Source organism: Chiloscyllium plagiosum, unplaced genomic scaffold (assembly GCF_037043375.1).
Source record: "Chiloscyllium plagiosum isolate Xiang-an unplaced genomic scaffold, Cpla_swu_hap1 HiC_scaffold_35, whole genome shotgun sequence".
In the NCBI taxonomy this organism is placed as follows: Eukaryota; Metazoa; Chordata; class Chondrichthyes; order Orectolobiformes; family Hemiscylliidae; genus Chiloscyllium; species Chiloscyllium plagiosum.
Genome location: NW_028270173.1, coordinates 23,654,516 through 23,677,706, shown reverse-complemented (window position 1 = coordinate 23,677,706; position 23,191 = coordinate 23,654,516). Strand labels below are relative to the sequence as shown.

Below are 23,191 nucleotides of genomic sequence, written 5' to 3'. Positions count from 1 at the left end.
GGCAAGAAACAAAGATAGGACAGATGAATTCATGACTAAGGACCTGGTGCAGGGGTTAGGTTTTTAGGTTCTTGAATCATTGGGACCTCTTCTGGGGTGGGGATGACCTGTACAAGAGGGACAGCTTGCACCTAAACTGGAGGGAAACCAATATCCTTGCTAGTGCTACTCGGGAGGGTTTAACATAGAGTAGCAGGGGGATGGGAATCAGGGCAGTGGGTCAGCAAGTGAACGGATTGAGGGGAAGATACATGTTAGGACCTGTAAATCAGAAAGAATTGACAGACAGAGACAGGTAAATGAACATGATGATACTAATGGGCTGAAGTGTGCTTATTTCAGGGCAAAGAGTATTATAGGTAAAGCAGATGAGCTTAGAGCCCAGAGCAGTACATGAGACTATTATGTTGTGGCCATTACAGAGACTTGGGTTGAGAGAGGGACAGGACTGGCTGCTCAACATTCCAGGATTTTGTTATTTTAGATGAGCTAGAGAGGAAAGTAAAAGAGGTGGAGGAGTTGCATTACTAATCAGGGAGAATGTTACATCTGCATTCAGAGAGAATATACTGGAGGGTTCATCCACTGAAGCAATATGGGTATCTAAAATAAGATAGGCGCAAACATTTTGGTATGATTATACTATGTACTATAGCCCCACCCTCTCTCCACAACAGTCACTGAGACATTAAGACAGGTTGTGGAAAAACATAATAAAAATAGAGTTGTCATGGTGGGTGACTTTAACATCCCCAATATTGACTCGAACTTCCTTAGACCATGAGGTTTAGACAGGGAAGAATTTGCATCGAAGAGGGTTTGTTGAAATCATGATAGTCCAACTACAGGAAGGGTCATACTGGACCCTGTACCAGCTAATGAGCCTAGCCAGGTGACTGACCTTTCAGTGGGAGAGCATTTTGGAAACAGTGATCACAACTCATTAAGTTTTAAGATAGCTATGAACAAGAATAAGTCAGGACCTGATGGGAAAGTGCTAAATTGGGGGACAACAAATTACATCAGTATTAGGCAGGAGCTGGGTCTGTTCATTGGGAGGAGCTGTTATCAGACATGTGGGAATTTAATCAGAGTTCAGGAGTGGCATGTTCTGGTAAGCAGGAAGGACAAGGATGGTAAGGCAAGGGACCCTTGGATAATGAGAGAGGTTGTGAATTTAGTCAAAAGGAAAAAAGGAGCATATGTAAAGTTTAGGAAGCTAACATCGAACAGGACCTGTGAGAGATATAAAGAAAGCAGGAAAGAATTCAAGCAGGAAATTAGCAGAACAAGAAGGGGCCATGAAATGATCTTGGCAAGTAGGTTTAAAGAGAATCGCAAGACATTCTATTTATGCACTAAAAACAAGAAGATAACTAGAGAGAAGGTAGAGACACTCAAGTATTAAGGATGGAACATGGAGGCAGAGAATGTGGATGAGATCCTAAATGAGCACTTTGCATCAGTATTCACCCGGAAGAAGGATAGTGATATTTGTGTGGAGTATGCTAATATGCTAGGGCAGTTTGAGATCATGAAAGAAGTGGTGTTGGGTCTCTTGAAGACCACTAAGGGTGGATATGTCCCCGGGGCCTGATGGTATCTACCCCAGGTTATTGAGAGAGGCAAGAGAGGAGATTGCTGGGGTCTTGACCAAGATCTTTATTTCTTCACTAAGCCACTGGAGATGTCCTGAAGGACTGGTGAGTAGCTAATGTTGTTCCTGTGTTTTAGAAGGGAAGTAGGGATAATCCAGGAAACTATAGACCAGTGAGTCTCACATAGGTGGTTGGGAAGCTGTTGAAGAGAATTCTTAGGCATAGGATTGACATGTGTTTGAAAAAACATGGCCTAATTAGGGACAGTCAGCATGGCTTTTGGCAGCGCATGTAATTTCTTACTAATTTGACTGAATCTTTCAAAGAGGTGGAAAAGGTGATTGATGAGGGTAGAGCAGTGGATATTGTCAACATGGATTTTAGTAATGCTTTTGACAAAGTTTTCCATGGTAGGCTCATCCAAAAGGTTAAGATACATGGGATCCAAGGTGACTTGGTCACATAGATTCAGAATTTGCTTGCCAAAGAAGGCAGACAGTAGTGGTGGAAGGGTATTTTTCAGGTTATAGTGGTGTTCTACAGGGATCCGTACTGGGATCTTTGCTGTTTGTCATATATATGTGTGTAGATGAGTGGGTTAATAAGTTTGCAGACAGTACAAAGATCGGTGGAGAGTTGTGGATAGTGTAGAAGGTGGGATATAGATCAGTTGCAGAAATGGATGGAGAAATGGCAAATGGAATTTAATCTGAGTAAGTAAGAGATGCTGTACTTTGGGAGATCAAATGTTAAAGAAAAGTATACAGTTAATGGCAGGACCCTGAACAGCATTGATGTAGAGGGATCTTGGGGTTCCAATCCATAGCTCCTGGAAAGTGGCCACACAAGTAGATAGGGTGGTAAGGAAGGTGTATGGCAAATTGACCTTTGTTGGGAATTCAATACAAGAATCAGGATGTCATGTTGCAGCTTTATTAGACTTTGGTTATGCCACACTTAGGAGTATTGCATTCAATTCTGGTTGTCACATTACACAAAGGATGTGGATGCTTTGGAGAGGGTGCACAAGAGGTTTACCAGGATGCTGCCTGGATTAGAGGATATGAGCTATAACAAGAGGCTGGAAAAGCTCAGGTTGTTTTCTCTTGAGTGGCGGAGGCTGAGGGGAGGCTTGATGGAAGGCTATAAAATTATGAGGTGCATAGATAGGGTCAGAATCTGTTTCCCAGAGTTGAAACATCTAAAACTAGGGGGCATGCATTTAAAGTGAGAGAGGGAAAATTCAAAGGAGATGTGAGGGGCAGGTTTTTTGTACATAGAGTGCTAGGAGTCTGGAACAAACTGCCAGGGGTGGTGGTGGAGGCAAATACAATATGAACATTTAACAGACTTCCAAATAAGCACATGAATATGCAAGGAATGGAGGGATTTGGACCATGGACAGACAGAAAGGATTAGTTTAATTTGGTGTCATGTTCAGCACAACGTTCCTGTTCTATGTTCTAAATGTGCTATCCCAATGTCAATAGATGCCATTTGGGTTAAAGAGCTACCCAAGTATATTCCAATGGTTCATGAATCAAGTTGTAATGGAATTTAGTGATTGTGTATATTGTTTAGATGATGTGTAGTAACACATGATAAGAGCATGTGAGACAAGTTAAAGATCTTTTTAAGCAATTACATTTGGCTGGCTTAATAATACATTTAGCCAAAAGTGAATTTGGAAAAGCAAGAGTAACTTACCTAGGACATATCGTAGGCCAAGGAGAAGTGTTGCCAAGGACTGCGAAGGTGAAGACTTTAATGGGAATCCCTGTTCCTAAAACTAAACAAGAAATTATGAGATTTTTAGGAATGTGTGGGTTTTACTGGAAATTTGTGCATAATTTCAGCACAATAGCTGTGCCTTTAGCAGATTTGTTAAAGAAATAACTGAAAGTGGTATGGTGAGCAGAATACCAGGCTGCCTTTGAGAAGCTGAAGGCAACCTTAATAAATGAGCCACTGTTGGCTGCACATGATTTTTCCAGACATTTTTCAAATAGCGATTGATGTTAGCAATGTGGGGGGTAGGTGCAGTCTTGTGACAGGATGATCAATTGGGAATAGAGAAGCCAGTGGCATACTTCTCTAAGATTCTAAACTAGTATCAGAAGAAAACTATATATTGGGGTCATTCTTGACTCTTCAACACTTTCATGTCTATGTCCAACATGGTAACAAGGAAACACTAAATTTACATTGATCACAATGCACTGGCCTTCATTAAAAAGTTTAATACTCACAATGTGAGACTCAATGGCATTGAGGGTGAGTTGGAGGTTTGGATTAGGAGTTGGCTGGCTGGAAGAAGACAGAGGGTAGTAGTTGATGGCAAAGGTTCATCTTGGAGTGCCGTCACTAGCGGTGTTCCACAAGGATCTGTTTTTGGGACCATTGCTGTTTGTCATTTTTATAAATGACCTGGAGGAGGGGTTAGAAGGTTGGGTGAGCAAGTTTGCGGATGATACGAAAGTCGGAGGAGTTGTAGACAGTGAGGAAGGATATGGCAGGTTACAGCGGGATATAGATAAGCTGCAGAGCTGGGCAGAAAGGTGGCAAATGGAGTTCAACGTAGCTAAGTGTGAGGTGATTCACTTTGGTAAGAGTAATAAAAAGATGGGGTACTGGGCTAATGGTCGGATACTTGGTAGTGTGGATGAGCAGAGGGATCTTGGTGTCCATGTACACAGATCTTTGAAAGTTGCCACCCAGGTAAATAGTGCGGTGAAGAAGGCATATGCGTACTGGCTTTTATTGGTAGAGGAATTGAGTTCCGGAGTACTGAGGTCATGTTGCAGTTGTATAAGACTCTGGTGCGGCCGCATCTGGAGTATTGTGTGCAGTTTTGGTCGCCATATTATAGGAAGGATGTGGAGGCACTGGAACGGGTGCAGAGGAGGTTTACCAGGATGTTGCCTGGTATGGTAGAAAGATCGTATGAGGAAAGGCTGAGGCACTTGAGGTTGTTTTCATTGGAGAAAAGAAGGTTTAGGGGTGACTTGATAGAGGTGTACAAGATGATTAGGGGTTTAGATAGGGTCGACAGTGAGAATCTTTTTCCACGTATGGAGTCAGCTATTACAAGGGGGCATAGCTTTAAATTAAGGGGGGGTAGGTATAGGACAGATGTTCGGGGTAGGTTCTTTACTCAGCGAGTCGTGAGTTCATGGAATGCCCTGCCAGTAGCAGTGGTGGACTCTCCCTCATTATGGGCATTTAAGCGGGCATTGGATAGGCATATGGAGGATAGTGGGCTAGTGTAGGTTAGGTGGGCTTGGATTGGCGCAACATCGAGGGCCGAAGGGCCTGTACTGCGCTGTATTCTTCTATGTTCTATGTTCTATGTTCTATTTGGATGAATCCATATTTGCAACTATTTAATGTAAAAATGATCCACATTGCTGGAAAACATATTATAAATAGCAATGCATTTTCCAGTGTGTAAAACATTGGAATAAATCAAATGATGTGAAGTGCTAGGATTGTATAAGGTTATATAAGAGTAGAGGAAAAATCAATAGATATAAGTCTTGTATATTTGTTAAGCATGTATCATATATTTTGTGGTGAACAACATTTTTAAAATGGTGTTTCATCTCATTTGAGGGGAGACATGTAAAGAGTGTATTTGTTTTTATTTTGCTGTATTTTTGATTGTGGCCTGAAATGGGAAAAGGACCGTTTTAAAAGGCAAATATTGTGGAAAGGATTTCTGAACTTTTTAGCAATGCAGTTTTCTGATACTCATTATAAATGTTATTTGCACTGCTGTTTGTTCAAGCATTTGGAGAAGAACTGCAGACAGCCTAGAGCTGGGGTACAAATAGAGATTCTGCTAGCACGAGATAGCTGATTCGTCTGTGGGATGGTGACCAGTTTTCAATGACGACAGGTCTTCTGCCTGACAACAGCTGTGTGATTGGCTTGCAAGGAACTGAAGGGTGGGAATATTTAGTCAGTCGCCATTAGACCGCTAGAAACAAATGCTGTGCTTCTCTCTGCAACAAAACAAAACACTCAAGTGTAAAGAAAGCTTGTTTATTCTGCTGATAAGTTGCTGTAAGGTATGGTTTTTAACTGATTCAGAGACTTTGTCATTATGAGCTAGTTGCTCTATGCCTCCTGGAAGAAAGTGAAAGTAACTGAAGAAGAAAAATAGAGGAATAAGAAGTCCTGACAAATCAAAAAGATTATCTCAGTCAATCTTTTCCACTACCCATAACACCAATATTTTATGTCTGTCTCTGTCTGTATGTCTCTGTAGGAACATTTTTAAGGGGTTTGAAGATTTCACAAGTAGAGTCAAATGTTGATAGCTCATAAGTATGTACCAGTAGCTGGAATCTATTTATTTATTACAAAAGTAATCCTTGATAATTACAGAAATCTTGCCTGTGTTTTTAGTAAAACTGGTTCTATAGAAAGGAAAATTGGGGAATTTTGCTTATTTATATAAAATATTTAACTTTGGTGACTTTTCTGGTAACAGTAGGGTTTGAACGTAGTTTATCACAACACACATTCCACCATCAAAACAAGCAGTCCATAATTGCAACAAACAATTATTATAATACATTGTGGGCCATCACAATAGACAGTCTACATCACAATATATAGATTGTGCCTAAACACACATTCCATTATCACAACACACAGTCCATCACAAGGATGTGCAGTCTGCCAACAAAAAACATAGTCACTTGTGGGCGGCACGGTGGCACAGTGGTTAGCACTGCTGCCTCACAGCGCCAGAGACCCGGGTTCAATTCTCGACTCAGGCGACTGACTGTGTGGAGTTTGCATGTTCTCCCCGGGTTTCCTCCGGGTGCTCCGGTTTCCTCCCACAGTCCAAAGATGTGCAGGCCAGGTGAATTGGCCATGCTAAATTGCCCGTAGTGTTAGGTAAGGGGTAAATGTAGGGGTATGGGTGGGTTACGCTTCGGCGGGTCGGTGTTGGGCCGAAGGGCCTGTTTCCACACTGTAATGTAATCTAATCTAGAAAATCTAAAAAAATCATCACAGCACACAGTCCATCACAAGGACACAGTTCTTCGCCATAACTCATAGTCTCTCATACAGTCTTTCATCACAATCCACCAGCAAAACATACTGTCATTAAAACACAGTATATCACCGTGGTATATGGTCCATCACAACACAAACCTTTATCACATCACACAATCAATCAGAACACACAGTACTACAACACAACATACATTGCAACACAGCTGATTAGCATAAAACATAGTCTCTCATCTCAAGACACAGACCCTCATCATAACAGACCGACACAGACTAACGCCACAATGTGTCTGACATTGCAAGACACAAGACATCGTCGGATGCTGCCTGAATTGCTGTGCTCTTCCAGCACCACTGATCCAGAATCTGGTTTCCAGCATCTGCAGTCATTGTTTTTACCTCATCACAAGACACAGTCCACCATCACAAGACACAATTCCCCACCACAACACACTGTCAATCACAATTCTGCTGTCTATTACAAGATAATAGTCCATCACCACAATGTACACTCAGTCATCAATACAGTCAGACACAGTCTGTCATCACAGCATACAGTCCATCAACACAATTCAGTCTGTAACCACAGCACAATCTATAACCACAGGCCAATATCATAATATTGTCTGACATCAGAACACACAGTCCCTCATCACAATACACAGTCTGCCATCACAAAACTGTTTCATCACCACAATGCACACTTGGTTATCACAACACAGTCACAAAGTCACACAGTCTACCAACAAAGCACACAGTACATCCTCCATTACCACAACACAATCCTTCATCCCAATCCACAGTATGTCTTCACAACCTGTGGAGTTCTAATGGCTTTTCCTTATCGTGTTCATTGATGCTAACTGTTCAGCTGCCTGGGAACCAATCACATAGATGTCAGCAGGCAGAAGCCTTTGTCATCGATAACTGGTCATTAGTCCACAGGTCAATCAGCTTAATTTCCGTTTGTACACAGCCCTTGGCTCCAACTCATCTGTAAACCATTTACTGCAGGTCAAAGCAACAGTTATTTAAATAATGTGGACAATGAGTTTCAGGTTACTTGCCTTCAAAAACCATAGCACCTTCAGCATTCCTTATATTTTTTAAACCATCTCTTTTTCATTTCAACACACAATCAAAAATATGGAAAAATAAAAAGACACAGTTGTTACATGTCTCTGCTCTGAAAAGAATGCCATTATAAAAAATGCACTTCATTACATGATCGCTTATACAGAAAAGACTAAATATAAGACAATCATTCTCCCTTCCTCTTGTACAATCTTAAACAATTTTTCACATTTAGATTATTTATTGAAAAATTTTACAGTGAATTATGCATCTCCAATTACATTATATTTTGTAGCAATGTGAATAATGTTTACATTAAATGGTCACAAGAAAAATCATCTTGCATTCTGAGTTTTAAGCTTCTCAATGAAGGCCAGTGGATTATCAGTATAAATTAGCGTTTCTTTGTTACCGCATTGAACATAGACTTAAAAGTGCTGAATAGCTAACATCAATCTTAAAATCTCTTTTCTACAGTAGAGTACTTCTTCTGATACTGGATTAATTTCTTAGAGAAGTACTCCATTGGCTTCACTATTCCTAACTCAACATCCTTTAACAAGACTACATCGGCTCCCATGTCAGAAGTGTCAGTTGTATTTTTGAAAGGTCTAGCAAAGTTGGGGTGACCAGCACTGGCTCATTTATTGAGACTGCCTTCAGATTCTCAAAAACAGCCTGGTATTCTGCTGACTGTTTCACTTTTGCTTATTTCAGCAACAGATTTCTTAAAGGCGCAACTATTGAGCTAAAATTACATATGATTTTCTGGTATAATCCACAGATCCTGAAACACCTCATGATTTCACATTTAGTTTTAGGAACAGGGAATTCCAACAGAGCCTTCAAATTTATTGCCCTTGCTAACATGCGACCTTGTCACACAATATGTTCTGAGTAAGTTACTCTAGCTTTTCCAATTTCATTTTTGGTAAATTTATTAATACACCAATTGTACTTACTGTAGCAGCTCAAACAGGTCTTCACCTTGCTCTACATGTTCTTCCCATGTGTCACTATGTCCTACAACAATGTCTAAATTAACCATACAATCATGAGCCTCAGCTATGACCTGATTCATAGTCTTTGGTAATGTGGCTGGGACATTCTTTAACACAAATGGCATCATTCAACATTGGTGTAACCCATTTTGTGTAAGAAAAATGGTTATTTATTTAACCCTTAATGTGAATGGTTCTTTTCAGTACACCTTCAATCAATCAATTTTAGAAAGGAATGAGGCATTGCCAACTCCATCAATTTAGTCTTCCAATCATGGGATTTCTTTACTACCCCAACTACAACTAGTCCAATCAAGTCACACTCCAGTTGTACAATGGAACTGGGGCATACATTTTACTTATCCCATTCACTGACATTTGTACTTTCATTGAACTCGGTGGAGGATTCAAACTACATCCTTCTCCAGCAAAAGAGTTTTGGTAACTCTTTTATACGTTAGATTAGTTATAAACTTAGATGCTTTCTTTGAAGAAAGAGGTTTTCTTCCCTTTAGGTAAAAATCCTTCATATCTCTTATAAATCCTGCTATGTACATCTTATCCACTCGCAGGGTGTTTACCTCTGATGTCTTAGTCGTAGATAATTCTACAATCTGATCCTGGCTTTTATCTTCCAGTTTCTTTTCAGACTCATTCTTATGAATGACAGCAAGTCCAAAGTGCTTCCTTCTCAATATCCATCATTCTGAACAAATGTGTGCCCACCTTGTCATAATGGTATTATCGGCTTATAATTTTCACCGTCACCCTCAGCACTTTCCCTTCTGATCTGAGGATGAGACTTTAGGGCATTCCCAGCTATCCATTTTTACCATGGCTGCCCATCTTCTTTTGATTCTCCTCTCTTCTAACACTTCCAAATTTATGAATGTGATTGAAAACAAATTTAGTTTTATTGATTAACTCATAATCATCTGCCATTATTGCCATCTGTCTAGCATTTGCAACCCATTACCCTCAAGATGGGTTTTTATTATGAAGTCTTGTCAAAATTATTTTGCTTAATCCTCTGGAATTGAATATAGGCTTTTATTCTTTCATTCTCCGGATGAGGCCATTACTGGCTGGGACAATATTTATTCTCCATCCCAGTTGTCCTTGGGAATTGCTGTAGCCCATTTGTTGTTGGTAGACCAACAATGCTTTTAGCAGAGGAGTTCCAGGATCTTGCCCAAGGCTGTGTCCTTAAATTCTGAAATCTTTGCCTATATCTCTCAGCTTCATAACTTGCATGCAGTTAGTATAGTTTTCTTTACAGCATCATAGTCCTGAGAAGCTTCCTTTGCCTGTGAAACATAAAATTTCTGTGCTTTAGCGGTCAATTTAATCTGCATGACCAATATCAAGTCCTGTTTTCCCCAACTCATTTGTCTAACCATTTTCTCAAATCATATTTAGAATATAGTCACATCCTATTCATCATATTTGGTAGGGTCTGTGCAAACTTAAACATTGTCTGTTGGACTTCAAATTTTCATTTAAGTTCTCCCCAGCAGAGCCTGCATCAGCACTTGATGTCTTCTATTTCTCTTGAATCCTTTTGAAGTTGATATTCATATTTGCTTGCTTACTCTTGCAGTTTTAAATCTGTTTTTCTCATTTCTATTAGTTTCAATTCCATTTCCCTTTCTTAACTTCTACTACTGTTATCTTTTGAAGTTCTTTACTATCTGGAAACCAATCACATACTGAGAGTTCTGCGAGTTCTGAAGAAAGGCTGCTAGACTTGAAACATTAACTCTGCTTTTTTCTTCACAGACCTGTGGAGTTTCTTCAACAATTCCTGGTTTTGTTTCAGGTTTCCAGCATCCACAGTTCTTTGTTTTATTTTGCAAACATATAGTTCTTGACAGTTTTTTTTAATCATTGATAATTAGTCACTAGTCGACAGACTAATCAACATGATGCTAATTTATTTGCAAACAATCTACTAATGCTTGAAGAAGCAGTTGTCAATCATAACACACAGTCCATCACATGTAATACAGTCCATCATACACAACAAAGTCCGTCACATGCAACAAAATCCAACATTGCAGCGGATAGTCTGTCATCACAATGGGCAGAACATCATCACAACACAGTTTGTCACAAGAACACAATCCGTTACCGCATCACACAATCCATCATCACAACACCCACTCTACCATCGCAAACTCAGTGTTGCCATGACAACACATTAATCATCGCACCATAAAGTCCATCATCACAACACGTACACGGTCAGCATGATACACAATCCATTGCCCCAAACTCAATCCATTTCCACAGCAATGTTCCAATAGTGCAACACAGAGTTTGTTATCCCAACATAGTACAACATGCCAACATATAATCCGTGTTCACAACACACAATATATCATCACAACCCACAGTCCATCACTGCAACCCACAGTTCATCAGCATAACACAACACACAAGGTATCATCACAACAGATGATCCATTACATGGATCGTCACCGCAATGCACAGTCAGTCAGTCATTATAACCCATAGTCTGGCACCACAACACACAGTCAGTCAGTCATTACAACCCACAGTCTGTCACTGCATTGCACAGTCAGTCAGCACAATGCAGATACCATTGACACAATGCACAGGGTATCATCACAACACACAATCCATCACCAGATCTCACAGTCTATCACCACAACATTGTTCTTCACAAAACACAGTCTGACATCGCAATACTCAATCTATCACATAAACACACAGTACTTCTCCACAGCACAAAGTCCACCTCTAATAGCATACAATCTGCCTGCACAAAACCCAGTCTGTCATCGTAACAAGGGAGGCAATGGCATATTAGCAATATCACTGGAGTATTAATCCAGAAACTGAGCTGATGTTCTGTCCTGTCATGCCAATTGATGAAATTTGAATTCAATAACGGTGTGGAATTAAGAATCTCCAGGTGACCATGAAGCCGTTGTCGATTCTCTGAAAAACCCATCTGGTTCAGTAATGTCCTTCAGGGAAGGAAATCTGCCATCCTTACCTGGTCTGGCCTACATGTGACTCCAGAGCCACGGCAATGTTGCTGACTCTCAATGGCCCTCTGAAATGGCCAAGCAAGCCACTCAGTACAAAGTCAACTAGGGATGGGCAATAAGTGCTGGCCAGCCAGCGATGCCCATGTCCCACGAGTGTATAAAGAATGAAAAATCACAATAACACATAATTTGACATAGTATGTCAACACAGCTCACAGTCTATCTCCACAATACAAAATCCATGACCACAGCACACATTCCATCATAACAACACAGCCTGCCACAATGCATGAACAATCACCACCACCAGACCATCATCACAACATGCTATCCATCACTGTATTACACTGTCCCTCATTACAACAAACAGGGTGTCCTCATAGCACCCAGGATACCATCGCAACACATAAATCTAGCACAAAAACACACAGTCCATCATCACAACGTACAGCCTATCATCAGATCACAGATTGTTACTCAATCCGATGACACAACATATAATCCGTTTCCACACCACATAGTTTGTCACTGCAACACTGTCCATCTCCACAACACACAGACTGGGATTATATTATGGCTTCACCACAAAACACACGGTCCTTCTCAATACACAGTCATTCACTAAAATGCACAATGCAAAATCGGAACTCACTGTCCATCACTGCAATGCACAGTCCATCACCACAACTCATAGTCCACCATCACAATGCACAGGCCAAGCTAGCAATGCAGCACACAGTCCAGCAATGAACAACACACACCTTTACCACAACGCAGTCTATTGCTGCATGTACAGAGCTTCACGACACAGTGTTCACAACAAGAGTCTTTCATCACAATACACAGTGTGTCACCTCAGCACATAGTACTGCATCACAACACACTACTATTACAATACACAGTTCTTTACCAGTTTTTTTGGCTTAAATGGAAACACTTATAGTTGAGATACACCTTTAGTTTCACTTTTGACTTTGAGTGAGGCAGTGCTGTAAAGTCCTTGGAACAGATGGTTACACAGAGCAACATGCTTGAGGTGGGAATCACAGGTATAATGATTTAGATGACCTTGGATTGAAGAATTAGCATGTATCCCAAAACATCTGGGCTGGGTTTCAGACTAAGAGATAACTTATGAAAATGAATCTGGGGAGATGGTTTTGGGGAACACGGAAACGGCAGGGGAGTTAAATAGATATTTTGCATCAGTCTTTACGGTGGAAGATTCTTCAAACATCCCATTAATAGTAAAGAGTACTGGGGAGGAATTAAGTGCTATCACTATCAATACAGAAGTAGTAGTAGACAAACTAATGAAGCTAAAGGCAAGTAATTCCCTTGGCCCTGTGGCTTCCATCCTAAGATCCTAAGAGGGGTAGCTACAGAGATAGTGAACACATTGGTCATAATTTTCCAAAGATCATTGGATTCTGGAGAAGTACCAGAGGATTGGAAACGACTGATGTGACACCTGTATTCAAAAAGGGAGGGAGGCAAAATGCAGGCAATTATAGGCCAATTCGTCTAACATCTTTTGTTGGAAAAGTACTGAATCAATTATTAAGGATGCAATAGCAGAACATTTGGATAATCATAATCTAATCGAGCAAAGTCATCATGGCTTCGTGAAAGAGAAATCGTGTCTATCTAATTTACTAGTGTTTTTGAGGAAGTCTCAACCAGAGTGGATTGAGGGGAACCAGCAAGTGTGTTATATTGGGATTTCCGCAAGGTACTTCACAAACAGTTAAGAACATAGAACAATACAGCACAGAACAGGCCCTTCGGCCCACGATGTTGTGCCGAACATCTAACCTAGATTAAATACCCATCCATGTACCTATCCAAATGCCGCTTAAAGGTCGCCAATGATTCCGACTCTACCACTCCCACGGGCAGCGCATTCCATGCCCCCACCACTGTCTGGGTAAAGAACCCACCACTGACATCTCCCCTATACCTTCCACCCTTCACCTTAAATTTATGTCCCCTTGTAACACTCTGATATACCCGGGGAAAAAGTTTCTGACTGTCTACTCTATCTATTCCTCTGATCATCTTATAAACCTCTATCAAGTCACCCCTCATCCTTCGCTGTTCCAACGAGAAAAGGCCGAGAACTCTCAACCTATCCTCGTACGACTTCCTCTCCATTCCAGGCAACATCCTGGTAAATCTTCTCTGCACCCTCTCCAAAGCTTCCACATCTTTCCTAAAGTGAGGCGACCAGAACTGCACACAGTACTCCAACTGTGGCCTAACCAAAGTCCTGTACAGCTGCAACATCACTTCACGACTCTTGAATTCAATCCCTCTGCTAATGAACGATAATACTCCATAGGCCTTCTTACAAACTCTATCCACCTGAGTGGCAACCTTCAAAGATCTATGTACATAGACCCCAAGATCCCTCTGTTCCTCCACCTGACTAAGAACCCTACCATTAACCCTGTATTCCGCATTCTTATTTGTCCTTCCAAAATGGACAACCTCACACTTGGCAGGGTTGAACTCCATCTGCCACTCCTCAGCCCAGCTCTGCATCATATCTAAGTCCCTCTGCAGCCGACAACAGCCCTCCTCACTGTCCACAACTCCACCTATCTTCGTATCATAAAATCAGTTTTTAAGCGGGATTAAAATCTGCCCTGCCTGCGAGCCAAGTAGGATACGAACCTACAGTCTCCTGATTCGTAGTGAGGCGCTTTACCCATTGCGCCACTGGCCCGATTTTTTTTCTTTTTTTTTCTTCTTAGAATATTTGGATAAGACCCACATTGGTTGGAAGTAGCATATGCATGGAGAGAAAATTGGCTCATGGACAGGAAACAGCAGGTGGGGACAAGGGATTCTGTTTCAGTTTGGTGACCTATGACCAGTAGGATTCCACAGAATCAGTGCTAGGATTGCAACTGTTTACAACATATATTAATGACTTGAAGGAAAGAAATGAGTGCACTGTAGCCAAATTTGCAGATGACACAAAGTAGGTGTAAAGGCAGATTGTGAGATGGATACATACAGAGGGATGTTGATATATTAACTAAACAGACAAAATATTGGGAAATGGAGAATAATGTGGGAAAATACAACGTTATTCAGTTTGGAAGGGAAATAAACCTAGAATATTATTAAGTAGAGAAAAAGGAAGTCTACTGCCACTGTGCAAAGTACTGCTGACACTATATCTGGAGTATTGTGAGTAGTTTTGGTCTCCTTATTTAAGAAAAGATATCATTTCATTGGAGGCAGCTCAGAGAAAAATCACTAGGATGACACTAACATAGCCAGATTATCTTGTGAGCATTGGCTAACAGATTGAGACTCCAGAATGAGAAGTGATCTCATTGAAACATATAGGATTCTTCAGGGACTAGACGTGGTAAACGCTAGGGAGGATGTTTCCCATCATGGGAGAGTCTAGCACTAAATGGCACAGTCTCAGAGTAAATTTAAGACTGAGATGAAGAGGAATTTCTTCTCTGAGAGGATAGAGTCTTTGGAACTCCTTGCCACAGAGAGCTGTGGGGGCAGAGACCTTGTGTATATTTAAGACTGAGATAGACAGGAGGGAAATCAAGATTTACTAGGAAAGGGTACAAAACTGAACATGAGGAATGTCATATTAGCCATGATCCTTCTGAATGGTGGAGCGGGTTTGAGGGGCCAAATGGCCTAATCTTGTTCCAATTTCTTATGGTCCTAAAGTTCAGGTGTGCGATAGCTCCAGGAGTAAGATATCACAGTGGTAACGTAAAATGTGAAGTCCCAAGTGACCAAGGCTTTAAGTACCTGGACTCTAGTGTGAATATCATACAAATGGTGTTTTGGCAATCATACCAAGTGTGTTTATGGTACTGTACAAGGGCTGTTTTGCATCTTCTCAATTTATAAAAGAATGTTTTCAGATTAATGCGATTGTGCTTTTACTTTGTGTTCAAAATCTTTGAAGTTGTGTTATAAGCAGATAAGTAGAAGGGCTGGACTATGTATTTTTTCTTAATTAGGTTTGTAATAAACTTCTGTTTTATTGATAAATTAAGTCAGTTTCAATCTAGAATCTGACTTGTCTGGTAATCACAGCAGCTGGGATCATGGCAGGGAGGGGCTTTTGGCAGGATGTGTCATAACCATGGATTTAGGGAGGATCTGTGTCTTTCTTATTAAAGTAACAGTTATGGAGGAGGAGTTCTGGGGCATAAAACAGCTGTGTCATGGTGAGTTGAAAGTTTGAAGATGGCTTTGGAGGTTTCTTAGACTTTATGGCAGTGAGAGTTATAACTCTGGTTTAGCACCATTAAGTCATGTAGTACGGAAACAGGCCCTTCAGCACAACTTATTCATGCTGATCAGGTTTCCTAAACTGAATTAGTTCCAATTTCCTGCATTTGTCCCATATCCCTCTAAACCTTTCCTATCCATGTAGCTGTCTCATGTCTTTTAAATACTGTAATTGTACCTGCTTCGATCTCTTCCAGTGGCAACTCACTCCATATCCGTACCACCCTCTGTGTGAAATGTTGCCCCTCAGGTCACTTTTAAATCTTTCCCCTCTCATTTAAAATCTATGCCCTTTAATTTTGGATTCTCAAACCCAAGGGAAAAGACCTTGGCTATTCACCTTATCTATGCCATACATGATTTTATAAACCTCTAAGGTCACCCCCTCAGCTTTCCATGCTCCAAGGAAAAAGGTCCCAGCCTCTTCAGCCTCTCCTTAGAACTCAAACCTTCCAGTCTTGGGAACATCGGGTAAATCTTTTTTGCATCCTTTCCAATTTAATAATATCCTTCCTTTAGCAGGGCAACCAGAATTGTACACAGTCCTCCAAATGTGGCCTTACCTAACATGATGTCCCAACTCCTGCACTCAATATGCTGATCGATGAAGGTAAGCAAGCCAAACATCTTCATCACAGTGATGACTAGTGACGCTATTTCAAGGAACTATGCACCTGCACCCCCTAGAATTCTCTGTTTAACAACACTCCCTACAGCACCCCCTACCTCCTTTCACTGTGAAAGTCCTACCCTCATTTGTCTTACCAAAATGCAACAGCTCACATTTATCCAAATTAAACTCCATCCGCCATTCCTAGGCCCACTGGCCCAATTGATCAAGATTTCATTCCACTCTTCAACAACCTTCCTTACTGTCCACATTACCACCAATTTTGGTTTCATTTTGTAAACATGCCTCCTATATACTCATCCAAATTATTGAAATACATCATGAACAATAGTGGACCGAGCACCAAACCTTGCGGCACACCACTGGTTACAGGCTTCCAGTCTGAACAATAACCCTCTACCACCATCCTCTGACACCTATCAAGCCAGTTTTGAATCCCATTGGCTAGCTTTCCCTGGGTGCCATGTGATCTCACCTGACTAACCAGTCTACCATGTGGAACCTTGTCAAAGATCTTGCTAAAGTTCATGTAGACGTCTACTGCTCTGCCATCATGTCTCTGTGATGTGGAAATGCTTGTGTTGGACAGGAGTGGACAAAGTTAAAAATCACACAGCACCAAGTTATAGTTCAACAGGTCTATTTGGAAGTACTAGCTTTCAGAGCGCTGCTGCTTTCTCAGGTAACCGTGGGACAGGATCATAAGACACAGAATTTATAGCAAAGATCACAGTGTCTTGCAATTAGAGTCATACAGTCATAGAGATGTACAGCAAGGAAACAGACCCTTCAGTCCAACCCGTCCATGCCGACCAGATATCCCAACCCAATCTAGTCCCACCTGCCAGCACCCGGCCCACATCCCTCCAAACCCTTCCTATTCATATACCCATCCAGATGTCTTTTAAATGCTGTAATTGTACCAGCCTCCACCACTTCCTCTGGCAGCTCATTCCATATACATACTACCCTCTGCGTGAAAAGGTTGCCCCTGAAATCTCTTTTATATCTTTCCCCTCTCACCCTAAACCTATGCCCTCTAGTTCTGGACTCCCCCACTCCAGGGAAAAGATTTTGTCTATTTATCCTCTCCATGCCCCGCATGATTTTGTAAACCTCTCTAAGATCACCCCTCAGCCTCCAACACTCCAGGGAAAACAGCCCTAGCCTTTATTAGATTAGATTACTTACAGTGTGGAAACAGGCCCTTCGGCCCAACAAGTCCACACCGACCCGCCGAAGCGCAACCCACCCATACCCCTACATTTACCCCTTATTACCTAACACTAAGGGCAATTTAGCATGGCCAATTCACCTGACCTGCACATCTTTGGACTGTGGGAGGAAACCGGAGCACCCGGAGGAAACCCACGCAGACACGGGGAGAATGTGCAAACTCCACACAGTCAGTCGCCTGAGTCGGGAATTGAACCCGGGTCTCTGGCGCTGTGAGGCAGCAGTGCTAACCACTGTGCCACCGTGCCGCCCGAGCCTGTTCAGCCTCTCCCTATAGCTCAAATTCTCCAACTTTGGCAGCATCCTTGTAAATCTTTTCTGAACCCTTTCAAGTTCCAGAACATCTTTCCGATAGGAAGGAGACCAGAAGAGCACACAATATTCCAACATTGGCCTAATCAATGTCCTGTACTCAATATTCTGACCAGTAAAGGAAAACATACCAAATGCCTTCTTCACTACCCTGTCTACCTGTGACTCCACTTTCAAGGAGCTATGAACCTGCACTCGAAGGTCTTTTTGTTCAGCAACACTCCCTAGGACCTTACCATTAAGTGTATAAGTCCTGCTAAGATTTGCTTTCTCAAAAGGCAGCACCTCGCATTTATCTGAATTAAACTCCATCTGCCACTTCTCAGCCCATCAGGTCCAGATCCTGTTGTAATCTGAGGTAACCCTCTTCACTGTCCACTACACCTCCAATTCTGGTGTCACCTGCAAACTTACTAACTATACCTCTTATGCTCACATCCAAAATATTTGTATAAATGACGAAACGTAATGGACCCAGCACCGATCCTTGTGGCACTCCACTGGTCATAGGCCTCCAGTCAGAAAAAACAAACCTCCATCACCACTCTCTGTCTTCTACCTTTGAGCCAGTTCTGTATCCAAATGGCTAGTTCTTCCTGTATTCCATGAGATCTAACCTTGCTCACCAGTCTCCCATGTGGAACCTTGTCGAATGCCTTACTGAAGTCCATATAGATCGCATCCACCGTTCTGCCCTCATCAATCCTCTTTGTTACTTCTTCAAAAAACTCAATCAAGTTTGTGAGACATGATTTCCCACGTACAAAGCTATGTTGACTATCCCTAATCAGTCCTTGCCTTTCCAAATGCATGTACATCCTGTCCCTCAGGCTTCCCTCCAACAACTTGCCCACAACCGACGTCAGGCTTACTGATACCCTGGCTTTTCCTTACCACTTTTCTTAAACGGTGGCACCACATTAGCCAACCTCCAGTCTTCCAGCACCTCACCTGTGACTATCGATGATACAAATATCTCAGTAAGAGGCCCAGCAATCTCTTCCCTACCTTCCCACTGAGTTGTAGGGGACACCTGATCAGGTCCTGGGGATTTATCCACTTTTATGCTTTTCAAGACATCCGGCACTTCCTCCTCTGTAATATGGACATTTTGCAAGATGGCACTATCAATTTCCCTACATTCTATATCTTCCATATCCTTTTCCACAGTAAATACTGATGCAAAATACTCTTTTAGGATCTCCCCCATCTCCTGCGGCTCCACACAAAGGCCACCTTGCTGATCTTTGAGGGGCCCTATTCTCTCTCCCACTTCCTCCAAACCAAAGGAGTAGCCATGGGCATCCGCATGGGCCCCAGCTATGCCTGCCTCTTCGTAGGATATGTGGAACAGTCCATCTTCCGCAGCTACACTGGCACAACCCCCCACCTTTTCCTCCGCTACATCGATGACTGTATCGGCGCTGCCTCGTGCTCCCACGAGGAGGTTGAACTGTTCATCCACTTTACCAACACTTTCCACCCCGACCTCAAATTCACCTGGACCATCTCAGACTCCTCCCTCCCCTTCCCAGACCTTTCCATTTCTATCTCGGGCGACCGAATCAACACGGACATTTACTATAAACCGACCGACTCCCACAGCTACCTAGACTACACCTGAAAAAACGCCATCCCATACTCCCAATTCCTTCGTCTCCGCCGCATCTGCTCCCAGGAGGACCACTTCCAAAACCGTACAACCCAGATGGCCTCCTTCTTCAAGGACTGCGATTTCCCCCCCCAGATGTGATCGATGATGCCCTCCACCGCATCTCTTCCTCTTCGCGCTCCTCCGCCCTTGAGCCCCACCCTTCCAACCGCCACCAGGACAGAACCCCACTGGTCCTGACCTACCACCCCACCAACCTCCATGTACAGCGTATCATCCGCCGTCATTTCCGCCACCTCCAAACGGACCCCACCACCAGGGATATATTCCCCTCCCCTCCCCTATCAGCGTTCCGAAAAGACCACTCCCTCCGTGACTCCCTCGTCAGGTCCACACCCCCCATCAACCCAACCTCCACTCCCAGCACCTTCCCCTGCAACCGCAAGAAATGCAAAACGTGCGCTCACACCTCCCCCCTTACTTCCCTCCAAGGCCCCAAGGGACACTTCCATATCCGCCACAAATTCACCTGCACCTCCACACACATCATCATCTATTACATCCGCTGCACCTGATGTGGCCTCCTCTATATTGGGGAGACAGGCCGCCTACTTGCGGAACGTTTCAGAGAACACCTCTGGGACACCCAGACCAGCCAACCCAACCACCCCGTGGCTCAACACTTCAACTCCCCCTCCCATTCCACCAAGGACATGCAGGTCCTTGGACTCCTCCATCGCCAGACCATGGCAACACGACGGCTGGAGGAAGAGCGCCTCATCTTCCGCCTGGGAACCCTCCAACCACAAGGGATGAACTCAGATTTCTCCAGTTTCCTCATTTCCCCTCCCCCACCTTGTCTCAGTCAAATCCCTCGAACTCAGCACCACCTTCCTAACCTGCAATCTTCTTCCTGACCTCTCCGCCCCCACACCACTCCGGCCTATCACCCTCACCTTGACCTCCCTCCACCTATCTCATTTCCAACGCCCCTCCCCCAAGTCCCTCCTCCCTACCTTTTATCTTAGCCTGCTGGACACACTTTCCTCATTCCTGAAGAAGGGCTTATGCCCGAAACGTCGATTCTCCTGTTCTTTGGATGCTGCCTGACCTGCTGCGTTTTTCCAGCAACACATTTTCAGCTGGGGCCCTATTCTTTCCCTAGTTACCCTTTTGTCCTTAATGTATTTGTAAAAACCCTTTGGAGTCTCCTTAATTCTATTTGCCAAAGCTATCTCATGTCCCCTTTTTGCCCTCCTGATTTCTCTCTTAAGTATACTCCTACTGCCTTTATACACTTCAAAGGATTCACTCGATCTATCCTGTCTATACATATGCTTCCTTCTTTGTCTTAACCAAAACCTCAATTTCTTTAGCCATCCAGCATTCCTTATACCTACCAGCCATTCCTTTCATCCTGACAGGAATATACTTTCTCTAGATTCTCGTTATCTCATTTCTGAAGGCTTCCCATTTTCCAGCTGTCTCTTTACCTGCGAACATCTGCCCCCAATCAGCTTTTGAAAGGTCTTGTCTAATTCCGTCAAAATTGGCATTCCTCGAATTTGGAACTTCAACTTTTAGATCTGGTCTATCCTTTTCCATCACTATTTTAAAACTAATCGAATTATGGTCGCCGGCCCCAAAGTGCTCCCCAACTGACACCTCAGTCACCTGCCATGCCTTATTTCCCAAGAGTAGGTCAAGTTTTGCACCTTCTCTAGTAGGTACATCCACATACTGAATCAGAAAATTTTCTTGTATACAATTAACAAATTTCCCTTCATCTAAACCCTTAACACTATGGCAGTCACAGTCTATGTTTGTCAAGTTAAAATCCCCTACCATAGCCACCCTATTATTCTTACAGATAACTGAGATCTCCTTAAAAATTTGTTTCTCAATTTCCCTCTGACTATTAGGGGGTCTATAATACAATCCCAATAAGGTGATCACCCTTTTCATATTTCTCAGTTCCACCCAAATAACTTCCCTGGATGTATTTCTGGGAATATCCTTCCTCAGTACAGCTGTAACGCTATCCCTTAACAAAAATGCCACTCCCCCTCCTCTCTCGCCTCCCTTTCTATGCTTCCTGTAGCATTTGTATCCTGGAACATTAAGCTGGCAGTCCTGTCCATCCCTGAGCCATGTTTCTGTAATTGCTAGGATATCCCGGTCCCATGTTCCTAACAATGCCCTGAGTTCATCTGCCTTCCCTGTTAGGCCTCTTGCATTGAAATAAATGCAGTTTAATTTATCAGTCTCACATTGTTCTCTGCTTTGTCTCTGCCTGCCCTGACTGTTTGACTCGCCTTTGTTCTCAACTGTACCAGTCTCAGATTGAAATCTTTCCTCACTATCTCCCTGGGTTCCCACACCCCACACACACACCTTACTAGTTTAAATCTTCCTGAGCAGCTCTAGCAAATCTCCCTGCCGGTATGTTAGTCCCCTTCCAATTTAGGTGCAATCCATCCTTCTTGTACAAGTCACTTCTACCCCAAAACTGCTTCCAAAGATCCAAAAATGTGAATCCTTCTCCCATATACCAGCTCCTCAGTCATGCATTCATCTGGTCTATCCTCCTATCTCTGCTTTCACTAGCTCGTAGCATCGCATGTATTCCAGATATTACTATTCTCGAGGCCCTAGTGAGACCACACCTGGAGTACGGTGTGCAGTTCTGATCTCCAAATTTGAGGAAAGACATTCTGGCTATTGAGGGAGTGCAGCATAGGTTCACGAGGTCAATTCCTGGAAAGGCGGGATTACCTTACCCTGAAAGACTGGAGCGACTGGGCTTGTATACCCTTGAGTTTAGAAGACTGAGAGGGGATCTGATTGAGCCATATAAGATTATTAAACAATTGGACACTCTGGAGGCAGGAAACATGTTTCCGCTGATGGGTGAGTGCCGAACCAGAGGACACAGCTTAAAAATACGGGGTAGACCATTTAGGACAGAGATGAGGAGAAACTTCTTCTCCCAGAGAGTGGTAGCTGTGTGGAATGCTCTGCCCCAGAGGGCAATGGAGGCCCACTCTCTGGATTCATTTAAGAAAGAGTTGGATAGAACTCTCAAGGATTATGGAATCAAGGATTATGGAGATAAGGCAGGAACAGGATACTGATTAAGGATGATCAGCCATGATCATATTGAATGGTGGTGCAGGCTCGAAGGGCAGAATGGCCTACTCCTGCACCTATTGTCTATTGTCTATTGACCTCCTTTTTAAATTCCTGCTGAATTCTCTGTAATCACCCCTCAGAATCTCAACCTTTTCCCTTGATATGACATTGGTTCCAATGTGGACAATTGGAATCTTGTGTACATTCCTGCTGGCCCCTCTCCCCCGTGAGAACATTCTGCACCCTCTCTGAGACATCCTTCATCCTGG

The 23,191-nt window shown here is 42.8% G+C and overlaps 1 protein-coding gene across 20 annotated transcripts in view; it reads right to left on the bottom strand.

The window, feature by feature from the left end:
- Window positions 1–23,191, bottom strand: part of LOC122541389 (ras/Rap GTPase-activating protein SynGAP-like) — a 1,066,559-nt gene that overhangs the window by 505,021 nt on the left and 538,347 nt on the right. Inside the window, exon 1 of one of the 20 annotated variants that reach the window (XM_087979371.1) lies at window positions 3,306–3,354. The exons of the other annotated variants lie outside the window; for them this stretch is intronic. The gene's annotated coding sequence lies outside the window, so the exon portion shown is untranslated. Of the gene's footprint in view, window positions 1–3,305; window positions 3,355–23,191 lie in introns of those variants that run through there. 20 annotated transcript variants of the gene reach the window in all.